At 39.1% G+C, this 26000-nt stretch overlaps 1 protein-coding gene across 2 annotated transcripts in view; it reads left to right on the forward strand.

The window, feature by feature from the left end:
- Positions 1–26000, forward strand: part of vps8 (VPS8 subunit of CORVET complex) — a 682661-nt gene that overhangs the window by 476036 nt on the left and 180625 nt on the right. The window lies entirely within an intron of this gene.

The raw sequence follows: 26000 nt of genomic DNA on the forward strand, positions 1-26000 counted from the left end.
TCAGTTCTTTAATGTATTAAGCTGCCAGGCATAGGAAAGCATAACAACAGTTAGTTGGATGAGAAATATAAGCTCTTGTAATGTGACTTTCTGAGGAAGTTGGAGTGGAGGTACTTCTATGTTCATCTCTATGTTTTGGATGCAGTTGGCATAAAATCTGTTCTGGAAGGGACGGCTGAGAGAAGATAATTAGGGGATTGTGTTTACTTTCCAATATTATTCCGCATCTTTGAATGTATTGCAATTGTATTGTTTACCACCAAAGTACTGAAAGTTGATAGAAGCTTTGTATAACCTGATGGATTACATTTTGCTTCGATTGCTAAATTCTATTGCTCTGAGCTTCCTTAATCTGCACAATCTATTTGCATTAACTCCCTTTTTTTTCTCTATAGTCAGTTTTCAGTCAACTTCCTGGATCAATACACTGAGCTTATAGCTAGTTTGCTTATATGGGCTCTGTTAGGAAACTAATTTTTTGAATATCCATCACACTCTGTGGCCACCTTACTAGATAAACCTATATACCTGTTCATTAATGCAAATATATAATCAAGCAATCATGTGGCAGCAATTCAATGCATGAAAAACTTGCAGACATGGTCAAGGGATTCAGTTCGTGTTCAGACCAAACATCAGAATGGGGAAGAAATGTGGTCTAAGTTAGCTTTACCGTGGAATCATTGTTGGTGCCAGATGGGGTGGTTTGAGTATTTCAGAAACTGCTGATCTTCCTGGAATTTTCACACACAACCCTCTGGAGTTAACAGAGAGTGGTGTGAAAAACAAAATTATAACATACAGTGAGCAGCAGTTCTGTGGGTGGAAATGCCTTGTTAATGAGAGAAGTGAGGAGAGAATGGCCAAACTGGTTCAGGCTGACAGGAGGCAATAGTAACTCAAATAACCACATATCACAACAGTGGTGTGTGGAAGGGCATCTCTGAATGGTCAAAACATCAAACATTGAACTGGATGGCTACAGACGCTGAAGACCATGAACATATATCAAAGCTTCAGGCCTGTGTTTCTTTATAGGATGAGTTCAAAGCACAGTTGAATTTGAAAGATTCTTCTCCTTAGACAGTTTCTTGATATTGAGGATCTATTCCAGTTCTGAGAGTTCTGAAGTGCGTGATGAGGCTAATGTAGGCACCACAGTCCCTTTCACAGATGATGCAGGATGTTGCTGGCAAGATAGGTGGATTGATAGTTCGTGAGCTGATATACTGTGCTGTATACTCAAGGTCTGTGTGAACTCTTAATGTAAGGCATTACAAATGTCCCTTTTGCATTTTGGGGTTCATGGGCCAGAATTTCCTGGAATCAGTGAGATGTTGCATTTCTTCAAGGAGATTTTCAGCATATCATTAAATCTTCTGTCCACCAGGAAATCTCTCCCCATGATAGGTACTGTCTTCTGAGAGTCATAGAACACTGCAGCACAGAAACAGGCCGTTCTGCCCATCTAATCCATGCCGAACTATTAATCTGCATAGTCCCATCAAGCAGCACCTGGAACATAGCCCTCCATGCCTATCCCATCTATGCACCTGTCCAAATTTCTCTTAAATATTGAAATTGAACCGCATCCACCATTTACACTGACAGCTCAGTCCACACACTCACCATCCTCTGAGTGAAGTTGTTCCTCCTCATGTTCCCCGTAAACATTTCACCTTTCACCCTTACATAACTCTCATAACCAGAATCTTTAGTTCTAGTCTCACCCAATCTCTGTTTTAGGAATCTGGTATCCAAGACGTCATTGATCTTGCATGTCCACTGCAGACAGCTGAATGTGACAAGGTACGCAATACTGAGCTGTTGGCCTTGGAAGAAACTGAGATGATAGTTTGCTTGTTGTTCAGAATTTGGAGGGTTCTGTGGAAACAATGTATGTGATATTTTTCCAGCACTTTGTAATGCCCACTGTATATAATCCAGATCTGAAAAGCAGCTAAGAAGGCAGTTTATTAAAAGCAAAAAAAAACAAATAAATACCCAACATAAAAATTACTTAAAATGCAGTTATACATTTTGAAATTCTCCCACCCTTCTTCTGGTTATGTAAGTCAGTCTCCAATACAATACAAGATGCCATCTCCTTCACCCATACATGTATCGAAGGTATATCCACTTTTCTCCAAGATAAAGCCATCATCCTCCTGGCCTGCAGGAGTCTAAAGTCAATTAAAATTGACTGTTTTGAACTAACAGTTAAGTTCTTTGGATATATACCTAGTACACACATTTTTGCTTAGTGATGCACCTTTATTCCAACAATCTCAGATATAATCTGAACAACTGTTTTCCAGTATCTTTTTAATTTTGGACAGTCCCATACACAGTGAAACACAGTACCCTTTTCTTCTAAACATTTAACACAAGTATCCAGGATGTCAGGGAACTGGGTGTCAAGATGCACAGTCATTTTGAAATAGCTGTGTGTTTTTGAGTGCTTCTATGTTTTTTTTTGATGTGTTAATTTATTTCTTTGTTAAATATATGAAGTATGTGAAATGTTATATTCCTTTTCCTTTGAAGATTGTGAAAAACATGAGGACATGTTTCACTATTTAGTTTAATTATTATTATTGTTTGTATATGTGAAATATAAGTAAAATTCAATTAAAATATAGTTTTAAAAATGCAATCATAGGAAAAATACTAAATCCTGTTATGCTCAGCCATCCAAATAATTCACATATTCCATCACGTTTTCCATAATCATCTTTCTCTTCAGCCTTACTTTTAGATAAGGTTCCATTACTTCGGAATGCAATAAATTCTAAGAGTCCATATTACAATCTCGGCTCAGAGCATAAATCACTTTTAACTTCATGTATAAAGATGACTAAAACATATATATATCCATGAAGGTGAAAACTATTGAAGACTGTTTTCTATAGCTGCAATTACAGACAAATAGTTTTCTGACATTATAAGCAATATCACTATTAGTTGCATTCAAATGTTTAAATTTTAAAAATGAAGTTAAACCTAACTATTTTTGCATGCATACTTTGTAATGATTTAGAATCCTAGAACACTACAGCACAGAAACAGGCCCTTTGGCCCACCCAGTCCGTGTCGAACCATTAATCTGCCAAGTCCTGTCGACATGCACTCGGACCATAGCCCTCCATACCACCTCCACCCATGTGGACCTGTCGAAGTTTCTCTTAAATGTTGAAATTGAATCCACCACTTGCACTAGCAGCTCGTTCTACACCCTCACAACCCTCCAAGTAAGAGGTTTTTTCTCCTGTTCCCTGCCATAGTTGGATGCATCAGCAAGAGAGATGAGGCTGAGTACAGGGCTATGGTAGGAAACTTTGTCACATGGTGTGAGCAGAATTATCTGCAGCTTAATGTGAAAAAGACTAAGGAGCTGGTGGTAGACCTGAGGAGAGCTAAGGCACCGGTGACCCCTGTTTCCATCCAGGGGGTCAGTGTGGACATGGTGCAGGATTACAAGTACCTGGGGATACAAATTGACAATAAACTGGACTGGTCAAAGGACACTGAGGCTGTCTACAAGAAGGGTCAGAGCCGTCTCTATTTCCTGAGAAGACTGAGGTCCTTTAACATCTGCCGGACGATGCTGAGGATGTTCTACAAGTCTGTGGTGGCCAGTGCTATCATGTTTGCTGTTGTGTGCTGGGGCAGCAGGCTGAGGGTGGCAGACACCAACAGAATCAACAAACTCATTCGTAAGGCCAGTGATGTTGTGGGGATGGAACTGGACTCTCTGGCGGTGGTGTCTGAAAAGAGGATGCTGTCTAAGTTGCATGCTATCTTGGTCAATGTCTCCCATCCACTACATAATGTACTGGGTGGCACAGGAGTACATTCAGCCAGAGGCTCATTCCACCGAGATGCAGCACTGAGCGTCATAGGAAGTCATTCCTGCCTGTGGCCATCAAACTTTACAACTCCTCCCTTGGAAAGTCAGACATCCTGAGCCAATAGGCTGGTCCTGGACTTATTTCATAATTTACTGGCATAATTTACATATTACTATTTAACTATTTATGGTTCTGTTACTATTTATTATTTATGGAGCAACTGTAACGAAAACCAATTCCCCCCGGGATTAATAAAGTATGACTATGACTATGACTAAACATTTCACCTTTCAACCTTAACCTATGACTTGGAGTTGAGTTTCAGCCAACCTCCGTGGAAAAACCCTGCTTGCATTTTTTCATCTATAAAGCTCATAATTTTGAATACCCCTATCAGATCTACTGTCACTCTCTTGTGTACTAGGGAATAAGGTCCTATCCTATTCAACCTTTGCCTATAACTCAGGTTCTTAAGACCTGCAACATCCCTGCAAGTTTACTCTGCACTCTTTCAATTTTCTTTACATCTTTCCTGTAAGTAGGTGACAAAACCTGCACACAATGTTCCAAAAAATGCCTCTTATACTATTTCAACATAACATCCCAACTTCTGTACTAAATACATTGATTTATGAAGGCCATGTGCCAAAAAATTTTCATTACGATCCTATCTACCTGTAATGCCTCTTCCATGAAACTATTGATCTGTATTACTAGCTGAATAGTCTAAAGGTAGATAAATCTCCCGGACCAGATGGAATGCACCCTCGTGTTCTGAAGGAAGTAGCTGTGGAGATTGCGGAGGCATTAGCGATGATCTTTCAAAAGTCAATAGATTCTGGCATGGTTCCGGAGGACTGGAAGATTGCAAACGTCACTCCGCTATTTAAGAAGGGGGCAAAGAAGTAAAAAGGAAACTATAGACCTGTTAGCTTGACATCAGTGGTTGGAAGTTGTTGGAGTCGATTGTCAAGGATGAGGTTACAGAGTACCTGGAGGCATATGACAAGATAGGCAGAACTCAGCATGGATTCCTTAAAGGAAAATCCTCCCTACAAACCTATTACAATTTTTTGAGGAAATTACAAGTAGGCTAGACAAGGGAGATGCAGTGGATGTTGTATATTTGGATTTTCAGAAGGCCTTTGACAAGGTGCCACACATGAAGCTACTTAACAAGATAAGAGCCCATGGAATTACTGGAAAGTTACATACGTGGATAGAGCGTTGGCTGATTGGCAGGAAACAGAGAGTGGGAATAAAGGGATCCTATTCTGGTTGGCTGCCTGTTACCATTGGTGTTCCACAGGGGTCCGTGTTGGGGCCACTTCTTCTTACATTGTACATCAACGATTTGGATTATGGAATAGATGGCTTTATGGCTAAGTTTGCTGACGATACGAAAATAGGTGGAAGGCCCGGTTGTGCTGAGGAAACAGAGAGTCTGCAAAGAGACTTGGATAGATTGGAAGAATGGGCAAGGAAGTGGCAAATGAAATACAATGTTGGAAAGTGTATGGTTATGCACTTTGGCAGAAGAAATATATGGGTAGACTATTATTTAAATAGGGAAAGAATTCAAAATTCTGAGATGCAATGGGACTTGAGAGTCCTTGTACAGGATACCCTTAAGATTAACCTCCAGGTTGAGTCGGTGGTGAAGAAGGCGAATGCAATGTTGGCATTCATTTCTAGAGGAATAGAGTATAGGAGCAGGGATGTGATGTTGAGGCTCTATCAGGCGCTGGTGAGACCTCACTTGGAGTACTGTGGGCAGTTTTGGTCTCCTTATTTAAGAAAGGATATGCTGACATTGGAGAGGGTACAGAGAAGGTTCACTAGAATGATTCCGGGACTGAGAGGGTTAACATATGAGGAATGTTTGTCTGCTCTTGGACTGTATTCCTTGGAATTTAGAAGAATGAGGGGAGACCTCATAGAAACATTTCAAATGTTGAAAGGCATGGACAGAGTGGATGTGGCAAAGTTGTTTCCCATGATGGGGGAGTCCAGTACGAGAGGGCATGACTTAAGGATTGAAGGGCGCCCATTCAGAACAGAAATGCGAAGAAATTTTTTTAATCAGAGGGTGGTGAATCTATGGAATTTGTTGCCACGGGCAGCAGTGGAGGCCAAGTCATTGGGTGTATTTAAGGCAGAGATTGATAGGTATCTGAGTAGCAAGGGCATCAAAGGTTATAGTGAGAAGGCAGGAGAGTGGGATTAAATGGGAGAATGGATCAGCTCAGGATAAAATGGCAGAGCAGACTCAATGGGCCGAATGGCCGACTTCTGCTCCTTTGTCTTATCATCTTATGGTCTTATTCTCAGATCCCTCTGTTCTACTACATTCCTCAGTGTCCTACTGCTCACCATATAAGACCTACCATGGTTGGTCTTCCCAAAGTGCAACACCTCACACTTGTCAGCATTAAGTTCCATTTGCCATTTCTCAGCCCATTTTTCCAGTTGATCCAGATCCTGCTTTGATAGTCTTGATAAGACGGTGGGTGAAACAATGGTTGTAGTTGGCCACCTATAGTTGCTTTGCATTATGTACATGTAAGTCAGGTATAATTAATGTTAATTTACATTTCTGTTGACTTATATTTTCCATGTTTGTAGTTGAATTTGTAATTGCTTTCCACTCTAGAAAATAAACTGTGATAAACTGGTAATCAGAAATACATCACTGCCTGTCCATATTTCTAACCCCGCAAAGTTCTTTAAAGATTCTTGTCAAGGGAGACCAGTAGAAGAAATGCTGCCTGCTCCCTCACTCCCTACATCTCTAAAACTTCCAATAGATAAAATCATACAATTCTGCCCTGTGTCTTGTGGTGCTTGCACAGGTCTGAGATCCACACAAAGCACTAACATTGTTTGGCTGTCTGATTATCATGAGTTATAGTATAACAACCCACTACATTGTTTGGAAGCTGCAATTCCAGCCCTATCACTGTGCTACTGACCATAGAATCTGTGCTACTGTTTCTGTGATTCAGTTTGGTATGGTTTAAAAGAAATATAAACTTGTGTGGTCCAGGTCACAACCTTGAAGCTCCTTTCTCTGAAGGAAATAGTATTGCTGGTCTATGAAATGTATTGACCATTTTTTCGAGAAATCATGCATTGTATAAGCTAAGTAAAACAATACTATCTATTTTTCTACGGGATTTTAAGCTCAAAGCCAGGTTGAGCAATCTGCAGGCTGTGTGACCCCTTTTTGAGAAAATCAGAATAATCTTCAAACCCTTGTCCTCATTTTGAGTTTTAGCAGCAATCTTGAATTAACAAAAGTCATTCTGCTGAGGCTCACTGCTTTCAGACAGCCGAAAGTCGGGCAGTTCCTAGTGAAAGCAGCTGGCAGGTAGTAAAGAAAGAAAATGGAATCTAGTAATGGTGGATTAGACTTGCAGTGAGCCAAACACTTAAAAGCAAAAGACCTCCTGATGAGCCTCTCCAAAAACTTGTATAATTGGATTCAATGTATTTAATGCACACTCTGCTCTATTGTTCATTAGTTCTGATTTGTTATAAAGGTCTGATAAATATGCTTCGAGCCAGGTTCTGTGTGCCAATTTCAAGGGCTGTTTGTGCAGACCAATGGTTGAAGTACTTCTCTCTTTCACGCCCCTTGGTATTGTGGCCTGTATCTGCTCTTCTGCTTGCCCTTTATATTTTTGATTTGCAATGCATAAGATCTTGCAACTATTTTTATTGATTGTAACTATGCAATTGCTGTGTGCAAGTTGTTTATAATGATTTTCGCAAAGTGATAGTGTCTACATTTGGAAAAACATGTACTTATTGGCTATGCAAACTCTAAAGGGCTTTCTGAAGATGACATGAAAGAGGTAGTATAAATGCAAGTCTGTCATCCTTTCGCATCTGTGCATCCATTAGTGTGTGTGAAACCATAAATATGCTAGTCACATTACATCTTGATTTGAATCATGTGATGTGTATAAGCTTTTGATGTCCATACTACAAACCAGAGGCTATTGAGTGACGAAGATTGTGATTGTATTTGTCTTGGTACAGTAACTACTTAAATCCTGAAAGAAATAGCAAATGTAACATAAAGATTTGAGTTCAAGGAAGAAGTAAAGAATATTAGCTTCAGTCAAAACTTTCAGAGCAATTGATGATCTTCTTAGGTACATTAAAGGTTAAAAGCAGAGTTTAAAATTAATTGATTAGAAGATTAAATATAAGGTTGCCGAAAACATCACAAATAAATGCTGAGTATTCATATGTGTAAACTGCAGACAGAATTACCAAAACATGGTTTTAATAAGTGAACTCCATGGTGAAAAAAAAATAGTCCGTTACAAACGAGAGAAAATCTGCAGATGCTGGAAATCCAAGCAACACACACAAACAACGCAAGTGTGTGTGTTGCATGAAAAGAAAATAGTAATTAGTCACCTACTCTTACTTTGTCCCTAATTTAGAAAAGAAAATGACAACTTTTCTCCAAGTAATAGGAAGGTTTGGGAAAGAAAATATCTTTGTTCAGGCTAAAGAGTTTACCTTACAGTGTTAAAACGAATTGATCTGTATGAACATTATGCAAGACAAGTTTTTCACTGTGGCTTGAGCACATGTGACTATAATAAACCAATTTACAAGTGCAGGAATACTCGTCAACATTGGGAAGATGATAAAAGAAGCCCCCACCCACTCAAGCTTCATCACAGATTCTGAACCCATCAACAGAGGCGGTATCATTGGAATATTTGTGCTGATCAGCTCGTACCTTCGACTCCTTGACAATTTGTCACAGTTGATTGAGGGATGAAGTAGTGAAAAGCTAAAGATGTAAGGCTGAGAACTTCTGAAAGACTTTTATGAGAGAAACTGCTTCCTCAGCATCCTGCAGTTCTTAGGAGCCCAAAATAGATTAAATTTCTGCTGTCAGCATGTTCTTTTGGGCTTATCAGTAGGAGATCCAGTTTTGTGGTACCTGCAGCATAATACATTATGTATTAACTTATGTAATACTTCCCATTCTTATAAACGTTATAGTATTCAAAGTAGAATGAATAATGCCACAGAAGATAAGTTACAAATTATAAATTTGCAATTTGTACTGTAAATTAAGTACAATTAAGTTCATTACATTAAGTTCAATTCACTGATGATATGAACGTCACACAAACTTCAATATTATTTGTAAATGTAATTAAAAGTATTGACAAAATTTAAATAAAGCATTTATTCATATCTGATTGCTCAATTAACTGAAGTTCCTCCCTGGAAGTTATATGAAAGGGAAGTTCTAGCTTGCATGAGAGCGATGGTGGAATAAGCCTTAAACATGTTTAAATAACTTTCACCCAGTGCTCAGAAACAAAAGTTAGAATAAATCCAATCCCCAGAAGGTCAAACTTCTGAGCAAATATTCTGTTTCTAAATGTTGTCTTTGTCAGTAGCTGGCAATATGAATTTTAAAAGAGGCAATTTAATAAAGCTTGAAATGACGCCATATCCCAAAAGGTTACTACTGTAGAATGGCTTATGGGTAATGTTGATATCACGTATTAATTCGAACCTTTCATTCCATGTTCAATCTAATTTCTTTCATAATTTAGAACGAATTTAAGAAAATTGTAGTGTTTGCAATGATATTCAAATGACCTTTATTAAAAATGCATGAAGGTGTTGAGTTTTATAGTTATAAAAGATTATAGAAATGAATTATCTGTGCTTCTTGCACAATCTTGCAAGAGAACTGATCAGCAGGCAGCCCAAGATTTCAACCTTCCATAAAATCATATGATATAGGGGCAGAATTAGGCCATTTAACCTGTCGAGTCTGCTCCGCCGTTCCATCATGGCTGATTTACCAACACTCTCAGTCCCTTTCCCCTGCCTTCTCCGCGTAACTTTTGATGCCCTTACTAATCAAGAACGACTGCGGAGAAAGTAGTATTCATCAAGCCACAGCCTCTAGCACAATTTTAATGAATAATGTTCAGGCCAGCACCAAGTACACCAGGGCTTGAGTTACACAGTTGAAGTTAGATGTGTACATCAATTAATTGCTGGGACCCCAGTTGTTTACAATATATATCAATGACTTGGATGAGGGAATTAAATGCAGCATCTCCAAGTTTACGGATGACACGAAGCTGGGTGGCAGTGTTAGCAGTGAGGAGGATGCTAAGAGGATGCAGGGTGACTTGGATAGGTTGGGTGAGTGGGCAAATTCATGGCAGATGCAATTTAATGTGGATAAGTGTGAAGTTATCGACTTTGGTGGCAAAAATAGGAAAACAGATTATTATCTGAATGGTGGCCGATTAGGAAAAAGGGAGGTGCAACGAGACCTGGGTGTCATTATACACCAGTCATTGAAATTGGGCATGCAGGTACAGCAGGCGGTGAAAAAGGCGAATGGTATGCTGGCATTTATAGCGAGAGGATTCGAGTACAGGAGCAGGGAGGTACTACTGCAGTTGTACAAGGCCTTGGTGAGACCACACCTGGAGTATTGTGTGCAGTTTTGGTCCCCTAATCTGAGGAAAGACATCTTTGCCATAGAGGGAGTACAAAGAAGGTTCACCAGATTGATTCCTGGGATGGCAGGACTTTCATATGAAGAAAGACTGGATGAATTGGGCTTGTACTCGTTGGAATTTAGAAGATTGAGGGGGGATCTGATTGAAACGTATAAGATCCTAAAGGGATTGGACAGGCTAGATGCAGGAAGATTGTTCCCGATGTTGGGGAAGTCCAGAACGAGGGGTCACAGTTTGAGGATAGAGGGGAAGCCTTTTAGGACCGAGATTAGGAAAAACTTCTTCACACAGAGAGTGGTGAATCTGTGGAATTCTCTGCCACAGGAAACAGTTGAGGCCAGTTCATTGGCTATATTTAAGAGGGAGTTAGATATGGCCCTTGTGGCTACGGGGGTCAGGGGGTATGGAGGGAAGGCTGGGGCGGGGTTCTGAGTTGGATGATCAGCCATGATCATAATAAATGGCGGTGCAGGCTCGAAGGGCCGAATGGCCTACTCCTGCACCTATTTTCTATGTTTCTATGTTTCTATGTTTCTAATTAGATATGAATGTCAGTTAATGGTTTTCTTCACACCTTATTTTGGAAGTACAAAGAATCTCACAATAGGTTGCCTCAGTTTGGCAGAAATGGGCTAAAAAGCTTTAAAAGAATAAAACAATAAACTAATAAAAACAAAAAAAAATGCAAGAAGTACTAAACTGATTAGGTGAAAAACAATGGAGAGAAAATCAGGGTACCTTTTAACATAATATCTCATCTGCTGTACACGATATTTTGATTTATGAAGGCCAGTGTGCCAAAAGCTTTCTTTAAGATCTTGAAATCTTTATGGAGCTGAAATGAATGGGGTTGCACTTGAGTTAAGTGAGGAGATTCAAAGTGTATCTATCTCTTTTCAGTAAAGTTATGGAATTCCTGCAGTTTCAATGGCAGAATCAGATGTAACAGCCTCTGACTCACAGTTTCCTCAGTTCTGTGCTTTATTGTATAGGTGTGGGAGTTCAGGATGGCATTGATGCAAGCACAATTTGGTGGTTTTCAACAGAACTGTGTGTTAGCCATCAAAATAATCAAGCCCTAAGTGTTTTTATAGTGTTACAGAAACCAAATGCTTAATTTATGCTTGAATAGATAGATAGATAGATAGATATACTTTATTAATCCCGAGGGAAATTTGGTTTCATTACAGCTGCACCAACCAAGAATAGAGCGTAAATATAGCAATACAAAAAACCCCAACAATCAACCAACAAAATGCAAACTATGCCAGATGGAAAATAAGACCAGGACCAGTCTATTGGCTCAGGGTGTCTGACCCTCCATGGGAGGAGCTGCACGTTCGATGGCCACAGGCAGGAACGACCTCCCGTGCCGCCAGTGTTGTATCACGGTGGAATGTGGCCGAAGTCCAACAGTAAAAAGTTCAATATCCAATCTGCAAGCACGTTCCTTGATCATAATATACCCCAGATTGCACTATCCATTGTTAACCAGATCAGTAAGCACGAAACTCCTTTATGCTTACCACTCCCGGTGCACTTCCGGTCAGCCAGAACGGTATTACCCACCGAACTCCTCTTCTCCAAAAATCTCCGTTGTCTCGACCCGGTCCTCTTTCCTCGGTTTTGTGATCAGTTATTTGAATATTGTAGTCTTCAGTCTAACTTTGTTGGAAAAAACTCACATGAAATGTCAGCTAGAGTTTGCTAAAAAGCACGTGGGAGACTTTGAAGTCAGCTAGAAGAAGGTTCCATGGTCTGTTGAAACCAAAATTGAGCTTTTTGGCCATCAGACTAAACATTATGTTTGGTGTAAGCCAAACACCGCACATCATCATCAGCACACCATCCCTACTGATGCATGGTGGTGGCTACATCATACTGTTGGGATGCTTTACTGCAGCTGACCCAGGAAGACTTGTAGAGGGTAAAATAAATGCAGGGAATTCCTAGAGGAAAACCTGATGCAGTCTGCAAGAGAACTGCAGCTTGGGAGAAGATTTGATTTCCAGCAAGATAATAACCCCAAGCATAAAGCCAAGCTACACAGAAATGACTTAAAAACAACAGAATTAATGTTCCGGAGTGCCAGGTCAGAGTCCTGTCCTCAATCCAATTGAGCATTTGTGTCTGGACTTGAAAAGGGCTGTTCATCCACGATCCCCATGCAATCTGACAGAACTTGAGCAGTTTTGTAAAGAAGGATGGGGAAAATTTGCAGTGTTCGGATGTGCAAAGCTGGTAGAGACCTATCCACACAGACTCAAGGCTGTAATTGCAGCCAAAGGTGCATCTACTAAATACTGACTTGAAGGAGATGAGTAATTATGCAATCAATGATCTTGTGTTTAAGAATTGTAATAAATTTAGACCAATTTGTAGACATTTGTTTTCACTTTGACACAAAAGAGTCTTTTCAGTTGATCAGTGTCAAAAAGCCAAATTAAATCCACAGTGATTCAATATTGTAAAACAATAAAACATGATAACTTCCAAGGGGGATGAATACTTTTCGTAGGCACTGTACTTTAATTTGACAAGAGGGATTGGTTAGACACTTATTTACTTGTTTAATTAGCTCAGCACAACATTGTCAGTCAAACAGCTTGTTTCTGTGCTGTAGTGTTCTATATTCTCTGTTCAACATTGTAAACCACAGTTAGAAAAATTAGATTTGAAATGGATAATTTTAACCTTTAGTTTAAGTGTCAATTTATAAGAAGTGCAGAAATTTTCAAGTGCAGAATATTATAGAATAGTAAAAGGGTAACAGTGGAGGAGGGCACTTATTATTTGAGTTGGTGGTAGCTCATTCGCTACTTTTACAGTCCCCTACATTTCCTTTTTAAGGATTAAAATATTTCCTTTTTGATATCCACAGTCAAATCTGCTTCCATTACCCTGTCAGGCAACATATCCCAAATGCCAACTGTTCATTAATCAAAATACAGAAACTCCTATGTCACCTTTGGGTTTTACACTGCTTATATTTTGAAACGAAAACTTAAATTAATTCTTCACCATATAATAGAAGATAAAATTGGTGGAAACTAATGTGTGTTCCCAGCTTGATTAATTTCAGTGGGATCAGGCATGTGGTCTGCAACTGTCTGTGGGGTGACACGCAGCTTGAGTTGAATTGAGGCGTATAATTGAGCTTTGGTACAGCTAAAGTTACTCTTTAACTCATTGTGCTTACAGATTTCAGGTGGAATAGTTTCCTTCAGCCTCTCCTGACCCACCTGCAGTTCAACTAAATTGATATACTGTCCCCATGTCTAACCATAGAACATAGAAAATAGAACAGTAGAGCATAGGAACAGGCCCTTTGGCACACAATGTTGTGCTAAGCCAATTAAATTAGCAATCAAGTGACCAACTGAACTAATCCCCTCTGCCTACATAATGTCCATATCCTTCCAATTTTTTCACATTCATGTGCCTGTTTAAATGTTTTTTAGAAGTCTCTAAGGTACCTGGCTCTACTATCATCCCAGGCAACACATTCTGGGCACCCACCACTCTCTGTGTAAAAAAAAAACTTTCCCCTCACATCTCCTTTCAAATTACCCACTCTCACCGTAAATGCATGACATTTGCTTTTGGACATTTCAACCCGGTGAAAAACATACTGTCTCTCTACTTTATAATTCACTTTTAATCCTGTGCGACAGCCTCCCATAGAGTTGAACCAAAGCACAACAACCTTATGCCATCTGCTCAGTGCAGAAAGTATATTTTTGCTTTGTGGATCTTATAGCAGGGAGTTAAATTGATCTTTGCCTTGCCTGGTTATAAGAATGTAATGAAAGTAAATGGAGAAGATTATTAAGTTCTGTTTTCAGTCTTAATATAGGATAATATGTAATATACTGGCATAAAATTATAGCATTCTCTTAAAGTTATGTATGCATCTTTCTTTCCTACCTCATGGACATGCGAGTTTTTACAAACTTCGTAACCAAACTTGCTTGGTACTTCAACACTGATAGAACATAGAATAGCCCAACATAGTACATAGTCCCCTCGGACCACGATGTTGTGCCAATCTTATAACCTACTCCAAAATTGCCTCTATTTTAAAGTTATTGGTATCCTTCTTTCCAAAACATTTAGTTGACACGTTCTATCTTTATACATTAAGGAGGGAATTTGGTCTTCCAAGAAACTAAACTGCTCTAATTCTGGCAATTAAAAAATGGCCAAATTAAATTATTTTATTATTAGTTCTTGTGTCTTTTGCCTCCAAAAGCCTTAATTTCTGGAAACTCCATGCATACTACAACCCCACAGAGATTTGCTACATGGCTACATTTCCTCCATTCCTAAGACCATGCTATTGGTCACTTTGTCTAATATTTCTTTGTGAGTTTGCAACAGCTTTTATATGATAGTTCTTTTGCAGTATTAATGCTGCAATATAAATGTAAACGTTGTTGCTGCTACATCTTTTGCATTCAGGAATGTTTAATATTTTGTATTTGATGCTGTTGACAGTGGTAATCATAATTGTACTTTCAGCAGCTGGACCATTTGTCATGATGACAATGATTCATAATATGCGTTAAGCACAAAGTGATATTAAGTAGTTTCTGAAATTAAAGTATCAATTTTTATGAATAAGTGGGACCTGATTTAGCAAAACAAAGTTAACTTGAAATAAGAATATGACAAGAAGATTATGGACCTCCATAGAGACTCCCAATCTTCTCATCTTTAGTCTCTGAGCATTAAGAAGGTGAGAAGCACAGAATGAAATTAATACATATGCCACCTACTGCTCTTTAATTGAGCAGATCAAATACATTATCTATTTTTTGAAGGCATCTCACACAGCTATGAGTCTCATAACTAAAAGAGAACCTTTTTTTTATTTTTGCTTCAGCTTATTTAACTCTTTCCTCTGTTGCATTACAAATTCATTCTCTAGAAGATGAAATTAGGAATTGCTTTAGCTAGAGGGTGGTGAATCTGTGGAATTCATTACCACAGACAGCTGTTGAGGCCAAGTCATTGGGATCTTAATTAATAAGTGTGCCAAAGCTTACAGAGAGAAAGGAGGAGAATGGGTTGAAAAGGAAAATTAATAACCCATGATTGAATGGTGGAGCAGACTTGATGGGCTGAATGACCTAATTCTGCTCCTGTCTTATGACCTCAAAATGAGTTTATTCTCTAGAAAATAATTTTAGGATAGGAAAAAATATTGTTTCTGTTTTGGTAACACCGTTGCAATAGTAAGGGACAATGATATTAATGTGACCATTCCAAAGCTTCAGTGTATTAATTGCATTTTGCTTTCATCCATAATAATGCGAATATTGGAGTGCTGTGGGTGGTGAAAGCTTTAAGACCACTACAGAATTGAAAAATGCTGAACTACTCAACAGGTCAGGCTGCATCTGTGTGCAGAGAAGCATAATCAACATTTCAGATCAGAGATTCTTCATCTCAGTTTTTTTTCAGAACAATATTTTTTCAAGACATTTATCCTCTGGGTGGTGGCATACAATTGACTTCTGCATGTGTTCTTTCTTGTTCTGTATTTAATAATACAGAGGGAACTGTTTGTGATGTGACTAACAAATATTTTGCAAATGGCTAATACAGGGGTCCCCGACCTTTCTCGCACTGCGAACCGGTTTAATATTGACAATATTCTTGCGGACCGGCCGACCGGTGGGGGGTGGGGGGGTGGTAGGGTTGCCAACGGACAAGAGTAGCAGACAAATACGTTGAGTTTACCCCCAGTAAGACTACAATGACCATGAAGCCTTGCGCGGGCACCAGTGCGCATGCGTGACGTACCGATCCCCGCCCCCCTTCTACAAATCGTTTTCAGCGACTCTGTTCCGGGGGGGGTGGGGGGCGGTGAGAGAGGGGTGTTAATCACGACTGGAATATAGGTGATAAATGGCTAATACACTCAATTTCGTTTCTAAAAAGGTTTATCTAATGAATTTAATATTAAACACACAGCGCATATTTTCCACGCATGAATATAGTGATAAGTCAATTATCAGGGGAGGACAGGGGAGCTTCAAGAAAGTGTTGAATGAACTTCCAGTAGAAGTGGCAGAAGCAGGTTCGATATTATCATTTAAAGAAAAAATGGATAGGTATATGGACAGGAAAGGGATGGAGGGTTATGGGCTGAGTGCAGGTCAGTGGGACAAGGTGAGAGTAACGTTCGGCACGGACTAGAAGGGCAGAAATGTCCTGTTTCCGTGCTGTAATTATTATATGGTTATATAAGTAAGTCAATAGCATCATAACATTTTAAGTAACGTTTGGATATTAAACACACAGCACATATTTTCCCCGTATGAAGGTATAAAATCATTGCAACACACCAATATCTCTGAATCAGTGGGAGCCCTGGGCTTGTTTCCTATTGAGGGGTGATGGGAGACAGTGATACTCGAACGGGGTTCCTTATGTCCAGTCTATTCCGCAATTTAGTTTTCGTTGCATTCAATGCAGAAAACTCCGCTTAGCAGAAAAATGTTGGAAATGAAAGCAACGTTTTCAGTGCTTTCGTGGATATCTCAGGATATTTAGCCTTGACTTTGATCCAGAATGCCGGCAGAGATGTTATGTCAAACATACTTCTCACCCGGGCGTCATTTGCGAGCTCGAGGAGTTGATCTTCTTCCCGCGCTGACATGGATGACGCGTGCGTAATGACCTCACATGCGTTCAAGCTCAATAGTGCATGACAGGGAATGAGGAACAGTGCAGCTGATTTATATCGCCAAATCATATCGTTCCCTCGCGGCCCAGTGGTTGGGGACCGCTGGGCTAATATGATGGGCTTTTTTTTGGTAAAAAAAATATTACCACAGACAAATAATGAAGTGTGTCTCTAACTTCTGAGGAGAATAAATTAAATGAAAAGAATAAGTATAAATTAATATCACAGAAGAGGTTAATAAATAAATATGGAAGAGCAATATCCACTTTAATTAATAATATTTTTAATATTGAATAATATTTTGCCCTGCGTTTTAACATTGTAAATTGGCCCAACCAAAGTAACAATGGCCTTGAAAACTTGCTCCATGTAATCACCATCAATAACCATGCTCCACTTTTTTAGCATGAAACTTGCAAGAATAATAGTGAGTAAAACTATGACTTACGCTGTTCCTTAATCTTCAAAGACAATTTTCACCTCTCAATTCCCTTATCAAAAACAAGAAATGCTCACTCTTACATCTCTTTCCACCATTTTGTCCAATAGAAACTGCAAATTTATTTAATTTACGCCCTTTTTTGCTAGTCATTTAGGATGGAAAATATTATTGAAGGTGGCCTGTTATTGACAAGATTTTTGGTTTCATGTTGTCACTCATGCACTGGAGGAAGAATGAAATATCTAGTAACACTGCATAGTCCTATCCCTGTGTTTGCATATTGTTCCTGCAATTCTTATTTCTGAGTCTTTGTGTTCCGGCAGTCTTGCAGTTTTATCGCCTGCAATAGTATGGTTGTTGGACAATAATAGGACTCTCAGTCCCTTCAGAGAAATAGTTCCAATGCTTTGTGAATCCTTTTCTGATTTAATGTATCCAACTTGATGGGAGAAGTAGATAAATATCGCACAGAACCTGTGACACCACAGCTAGAAGAAAATGGAAGAAAATGTCAAGGAAAATCAAGGGACTGATCATATAAACATGTCCCAGTCAAGCTGTTGTACAGTTTTCATAGGCTCACCTACAGACAGTTACTGAAATTATCACTGCTACATTTTTCTTCAGAAGGCCTATAGATTTTTATTTACAAAATCAATGCACTGCTGCAGTGGAGAAGCACAAATGTCATGCAGCTGCTGAAATAATTTTTCGAACCTGACAACTGGGACACTTTACTACCTCTTCATATGCATCAAAATATACGGAAGATGAACTGTCATAAAGTAAAAATTCACAATTTTTTCTGCTAGTGCTCACTCTCTTTAATACCTTCTGCCTTTCTTGCGGCTGACTCTATATACTTATTTTACAGTTTAGTTTTGTAAGTAATTTCCTCCATCAGTAATTCTGGAAGACTCTCCTACCTGATAGACTTTCTGCTTGAAGGAGATACTTAAAATCTCAGCTTCAATTAATGATCTTAATTTTTTTTTACTTCTATTTCCTGTTATCAGTTTTCTCTTCCACAATGGCTGGAAAGTGTGCATATTCTTTATCTGCTAAAGCATTTCTTCTTAGTAAATCTCATCTGCCTTCACATTTCTCACCTAAACCTCAGACTTTCATGATTTAATTTACTTACAAGAGCAAGCGTTATTAGTTGAGGTGAGCATTTCTTTCTTGTAAAGTTAAAAGCAGAAACACCATAATTAATAGTTTTGTTGATTTACTTATAACTCAAATTCACTTTTTTCTTATCTTCCTAAAGCCAAGACACCTGCTAATTAGTACAACACAAGCTTGAGCTTAATTTTTATTAACAATATTTAAACCCAATATCTAGCATTTTACTTTGCAAATAAACTTTCAATAACTATATTGAAATTAAAAAAACAAACCCTTTGTACAGCTTCTGAGAGTAAAATCATATCTCAAATGATTTTAAGGGAAACTTCAGTATGAAACTCCAAGCAATCTGAACAACAATGCTTTAGTTTTAATTAGATAATTCACATGATCACTGAATCTAATCAATTTCAAAGCATAGTTTTCTGATTTATGATAATCAATGCTAGCTTTTACCACAAACAATTTAACTAATAGAATATAAAACAGTACATTGCACTACAGGCCCTTCTGCCCACAATGTTGTGTACTGAATGTTTCTGTGCTATTTGTTGTAAATTAATTGCTTGATTAAGCATTCTTTATTTGTTTAAATCATTCATTATAGGTTTTATGTAATAGTACATGAATGGCAAATGTCATTACACTGCCACATCATACATGAGCGCCTCACTAAAGTAAAAACGAGGTACGTGCGTCTATCTCCCAGACCTCTGTTTTGCTTTCAATTAGTTCTAATGTTTTGGAATTACAAAACATAACAATGCCTACCTTTCAACCTACTCTAAGATCAATCTCACCCTTACCTCCCACATCGCCATCAATTTTTCTATCTTCCATGTGCCTATCTAAGAGTCTCTCAAATGACATAATGTATCTGCGTCTACCACCATACCTGGCAGTGCATTCCATGCACCTGACATGCTCTATGTAAAAAAGAAACACATATGGGAAAAAGGCACTGGCTATTCACGCCTTCAATGCCTCAGATTGTCTTATACACCTCTATCATGTCATCCCTCATCTTGCTTCGCTCCAAAAAGAAAAGCCTTGCTCATTCGACCATTCCCCATAAGAAATGCACTCTAATCCAGGCTGCATCCCGGTAAACCACCTCTGCACCCTCGTCCAGGCAACCAGAAGTGAACACAATTGTTGTCTGGTCTAACCATAGTTTTAGAGAGCTGCAGCATTATGTTGCGATTCTGGAATTCAATCAGACTAATTGAAGCCTTGGCAAATTGAGGCCAGCACACCTTCTTAACCACCCCATCAACTTCTGTAGAAGCTTTGAGGGATCTAAGGACGTGGACCCCTACATCCCTCTATTCCTCCGCACATTTAAGAATCATGCCTTTAACCATGTACTCTGTCTTCAAGTTCGACCTTGCAAAGTGCCTCACTTTTCAGCTGAGCACTATATCCTAACCATATCCCGTTGTAAGCTATGACAGCCTCCTATACTATTAACAATGCCACCAACCTTGATGTCATCTGCAAACTTACTAACCCACCCTTCCACTTCTTCATCCAAGTTCTTTATAAAAATTACAAATAGCAGGGGTCCCAGAACAGATTCCTGTAGAACATCACTGGTCACTGTCCAGGTGAATTATGCCCCATCTGCTACCAATGTCTGCCTTCTGGTGGCAAGCCAATTCTGAATCTACACAGCCAAGTTTCCCTGGATCTTTCTGAATGATGAACCTTGTTGAATGCATTACTAAAATCCAAATACATCACATTTGCTGCTCTATCTTCATCAATTTGTTTTGTCATGTCCTCAAAGAATTCAGTCAGGCTTTTGAGTCGTCACCTGCCCCTCACGTAGCCATGCTAACTATCCTTAAGCAAACTATACTTTTCCAAATGCTAATAAATCCTGTCTCTAAGAATCCTCTCCAATAGTTTGCCCAACACTGACATAAGAATCACTAGCAGTCTGTAATTCCCAGGATTATCCTTATGATCTTTTTTTGAACAAAGGATTAACATTTGCCAACACCCAATTTTCTGATACTGCTCCCGTGGCCAGTGAGAATGCAATAATCATCACCAAAGGTGTAGCTATCTCATTCCTTGCTTCCCATAGTAACCTGCGGTATATCCCCCGGAGAGTTTTCTGTCCCAATATATTTCAAAGCTTCCAGCACATCCTCTTAACGTTGACATGTTTCAGCATTTAGCTTGTTCTACGCTGTCCTCACGTTTGTCATATTCCTCTATAAAGATGCAGAAGTTAACAATAAATGTATCATTGGCCTTACAGAATTAAGGGAAATGTAAGGTGAAAAGAGAATTTTAAATGTGGTGTGTCTGTACAACATAACAAGAATGCTGGACATGCATGGTAGATTACCATCAACATAAAAAGGAAGATAATTCCAGGTCAATTTATATTTTCATGGGTTGGAGTTCCACCTGTACAGATGGTCTTGCCAACACCATGGCGAAGTGCTTTTTGTCTGTGAGTCCACTGAGGACTAAACAGATTGTTCTGACGTTACACCCCATCCCAGTTTTGGTCTGTAATGTACTGCCTAATTAAACAGTAAAAGCAGATTCAGTAACAACTTTAAAAAGGAATGCTGGAAGGAGAAAAATAACTTGAGGGTCCTGGGGTGATGGTGAGGAGGTGAAACAGGTTGGAGAGCTCTTTCAAAGAGATGGCATAGTTATATGAGGGCAAATAACCCCTTTCAACATTTTGTGATTCTAATCTCATTAAATTTTAATTAACCATAATACAAAGTCAGAAATTAATGACTTATTAGCAAAATTGAATTTTCAATGCACATGATCTTTTAATTATCTTTGAAGAGCAAATTTTAGTTTCCAACTGCACATCACTTTCCAGCAGGTACACTTGGAGCTTTTAACTCTATTCCAAGAGCTCAGAGATCAGTTGTAGGATCTGACCTTCAGCTCCATGCTGAGCATCTAGGCATTGAAGCTGGTCCCCTGTGGGCTTATACAGCTGAATGCTCCCAGATGGGGATGCTGTCAGTTTACATCCTGTTCCAACCCGAAATGGCATCATTTTTTAAAATAGCTTTAATCTTTTTTCCAAAATCTCTGTAAGTATGCACTATAGCATTGATGGCTTTGAACAGCCAGTGGTAGAGATAAAGCATTTGTTCCCATTGCAAATCAACCAGGCAGATATTTATGAATTGTTGGAGTAGGAGTTTGACTTGATGGTAATATATGTGTGATAATGAGTGTGCTGTCCTTTTCACCATCTGTTTAATTGTCATGCAACAAGTTTGCCAGGGGCTGCCAATACACCCACCTTTAGGTTCTCTTCTGGCTGGAGCAAATTTCTACACCATCATCTTGAGTTTTTTTCTAATATTCTTTCTTAACTTGTGAAGTAACTTGATTTTTATTTTGTTCTTTGTTGCAGTGTGCTCTAATCACAGGTTGCTTTGCGTACATAGGAACATCTCAACCTACATATTCCTTTCTAAGTCGTGCATCATGCTGAATTGGAAATACTCTGTCCACTTTATTAGGTATCTCTTGTACCTAAACAAATGGTCACTGTATGTCTGTGGTCTTCCACTGCTGTAGCCCTTCCACCTCAAAGTTCAACATGTTATATGTTCAGAGATGCTCTGAAAAAAAGATACTGCTGATATTTGCTAGGTTTGTTTTAGTGAAGTTAACCTGCTAAGAAAATTGGAAAGAAGTGACAACAACGGGGATTTAATTGCTTTTCTGCTTGACACTTTCTTAGGCTTCATGAGTATCCCATGAATAAAATCTTCTTTGTAGTTTCTTCCTACCAACAATCAGAGCATTTTTCCAATTATGCAGAGCCTGCTGTGGTAACGTGCAAAATACCACATGACTTCAGTTACTGTAGTGAATGATAAGCCTTATAAATTGATAATAAGGAATATTTAGAAATAACTAGAAATAATAAACAAATCCAGTACCAAAATGTTGATGTACACGGCTTTAAGTACTCCTTGTATTCTGACCTACGAAAGAAAACTAGTCAACAAGACCAATAGGGAAGGATTCAAACTAACACGCCTCCACAGCAGAAACAAGATATCAAACTCGAAATCATCATCCACTTGTTGACCTATAAACCTCCCAACTTTGAAACAAAAAAAAAATCCTCTATAAACCCATCTCCATTGGTCTACACTATCCTCTAACAATAAATGGCCAAAACAAGATCCTGGAAAATGCTTCCATATATTGGAAGCCTTCTCTCAGTGATTTCAGATATCAATAAAGAAATTCTTTAATGACTTTGGTGCATCTGAAAAAGCATCTGAAAATCAAGACCTCAGATCTGGCACAAAACTTGTCTTGTGTTGGGCATTCATGGTCCCTGCTCTCCTGCATGATTCTGACTTATATTGGACATATCTGGATAAAGGAGAGAAACCAGCAATGCTGTTTCAGTAAAATTGCTCCAAATCCATGGGCTGGATAAACAAATCAACCTTGGTGGCCCTCCTAGACCAACTGCCCAGCATTAAGGCCCAAATTACACTCAGTCACGTCCAACTGACATGTTGATCCTGTAATACCATCTAGATAGGCTCTTTTCCAAGCTCCATGATAAAGGTTCCCATTCCGGGATCCACAGACCCCTTGCTTAATGGTATTGGTCAATGGCATAAAAAGAGTTTGGGAATGCCTGCTGTATGGTATTAAGAAGTTACCAGGTAGACCAATGAAATGAAGACCATTTTGCGAAAGGAAGTGCAATCTACCAAACTATCCACATCTGCTTGTTAAGTTTCCCTTACTCAGCTTGAGATGGAGTTTGATGATCAATCCATAATGGCTTCTTGAGCCACTTCAAAGTCCAAAGTATAAGTGTGGGAACAATTCACCATTGATTCTAAGCATCTGTCGAAGATTAGACATTTAACTCCACCATCTTTAACTATGTTAAATGACCGACCTTCACTCCTAGAAAAGCTCAATGCCTTTTATGCACACTTTGAAAGAGAAAATAAAACTATAATTATAAGGATTGCTGCAACATCTGGTGACCCTGTGATCTCTATCTGAGAGATTGATGTCAGACTGTCTTTCAAGTGGGTGAACCTTACCTGGCAACCGGCCTCAATGGAGTACCTAGTAGAACTCTGAAAACCAGTGGCAACCAACTGGCGGATGCGTTCAAAGACATTTTCAGTCTGGCATTGCTACAGTCGGAAGTTCCCACCTGCTTCAAAGGGGCAACAATCCTACCAGCACCCAAGAAGAGAAGAGTGGGCTGCCTTTATGACTGTGATGAAGTGGTTTGAGAGGTTGGCTTTGGCTGGAATTAATTCCTGTTTCAGCAAGGACCTGGACCCACTGTAATTTGCCTATTGCCACAATAGGTCTATGGCGGATGCAATCTCATTGGCTCTTACACGACCTTGCATCATATATATGAATATCTATATCAAGATGTTGTTTACTAACTATGGCTCAGTGTTTAATACCATCATTCCTACAGTTCTGATTGAAAAGCTCCAAAACCTGGGCCCCTGGATGTCACTGTGCAACTATAACCTCGACTTCCTAACCAGAAGACCACAATCTCATCACCATCTGAACTTCTGCCAACAATGGCTGTGTTGTCAGCAAGTTTTTAGATGGTATTTGAATTGTGCCTAGCCTTACAGTCATGGGTGTAGAGAGCAGTACAGTGGGCTAAGCCCACATCCCTGAGTTGTGTCAATGTCGATTGTCAGCAAGGTGCATATGTTATTTCCAATTGAACAACTTGTAATATGAAGAGCATTTGATACCTCAGGGCCTGTATTCACTGAAATTTAAAAGAATGAGGGGTGACCTAATTCAAACCTATCAATAGGTGAAAGGCCTTGAGAGAGTGGATGTGGAAAGGGTGTTTTCTCTGGTGGGAGTGTCTCCCACTTTTACTAAGACGCAGCTTCAGAACAGAGGAGGAATTTTTTAGCCAGAGAGTGGTCAATCTGTGAAATACATTGCTACAGACTGCCGAGGAGGCCAAGTCTTTATTTATATTTTAAAAGGCAGAGTTGATAGATTCTTGATTGGTCAGGGCATGAGGGGATACGGGGAAAAGACAGGTTGTTGGAACTGAGAAGGGAAAATGGAATAACCATGATGAAATAGGAGACCAGACTTAATGGGCCAAATAGCCTAATTCTGTTCCTATATCTTATGGAGTTATGGACATATGCCAGTGATATTAAACCTGGTTCTAATTCTGTTTTATATGCAGAGAAAAGGGCCAATCATCAGTTTGATTTAAAGATAAAACCACATCCATAATTGCCATAATAAACAGAGCAAATCCAGCTGTTGTGTGAATCTGAGTAGACTTTGGAAAAGTCTATGATACTGCATTACTTGTCTATGAAAGTTATACACATGGGAGGCAGCAATGGAGGAGGAGGATTTGGAGAATTTCTTTCTCCTCGGGCAGGATTGATTATGGTTTGCTTCTATTCTGATCAGTGGGTCCTGAAGTGATTAATGAGAAAAATGTGCATGCTGCATGCTCCTCCCCCAGTGAGGCAGGAGTTGACTGGGGTGACAAGTGAGTGGGTGGTTTGTGACCTGGTCCACTCTGTCACCTCTTTCTGCATGTTCTCAAGGTTCATTATATCATCCCGAACGTGCATTCACATCTTTGAGTAGTCATGACTCAGAGGGCCTAGAGGTACACTGAGGATGATGTACTTCATCAAGAAAGACTTGAGACTATCCTTAAGTCTTTTTATTTATCCACCTGGTCATTTCCTGTCACAACAGAGCTGGGAATACTGTTCCAAACAAGAGAAAATCTGCACATGTTGGAAATCCAAGCAACACACAAAAAATGTTGGTGGAACTTAGCAGGTCAGGTAGCATCTATGGATAAAAGTAAACAGTCCAAATTTCAGGCCGAGACCCTTCATCAGGACTGTAGGAATATGTTACCAATTTTGTGACTCTTACCAGGCATCTGAAAGTTGGCCTGCACAGCATAGCTGACTAACAGTATCTAGGGCCTCGTTCTTGGGATGTTTGCCTGAGAATGGCCACTCACAGAGGTTCACCTATACCTCCAAAAAATTTCAACAATTTTGCAGAGACAACATTCGTGGTATATTTCCAGTCCCTCAAAATGCCCTTAAGAATTGTCTGATATTATGGAAATGTAGCTATTAAGTAACTTAAGACAATTGATAAAATTACATTCCAAAATCTGCAAAATACTGCAACAATAGTAAAATCTAAATATCTAGAAAATAATTTAACTTATTCTCGAGAATTTGATTCTTGTGGACTTTCTATACATAACAAGTAGCACAAAAGGAACATTTAACACTCATATGCCACAATTTTTTGTTGCTGTCCCTGTGATT

This window comes from Mobula hypostoma, chromosome 6, assembly GCF_963921235.1.
Source record: "Mobula hypostoma chromosome 6, sMobHyp1.1, whole genome shotgun sequence".
Taxonomy (NCBI): domain Eukaryota; kingdom Metazoa; phylum Chordata; class Chondrichthyes; order Myliobatiformes; family Myliobatidae; genus Mobula; species Mobula hypostoma.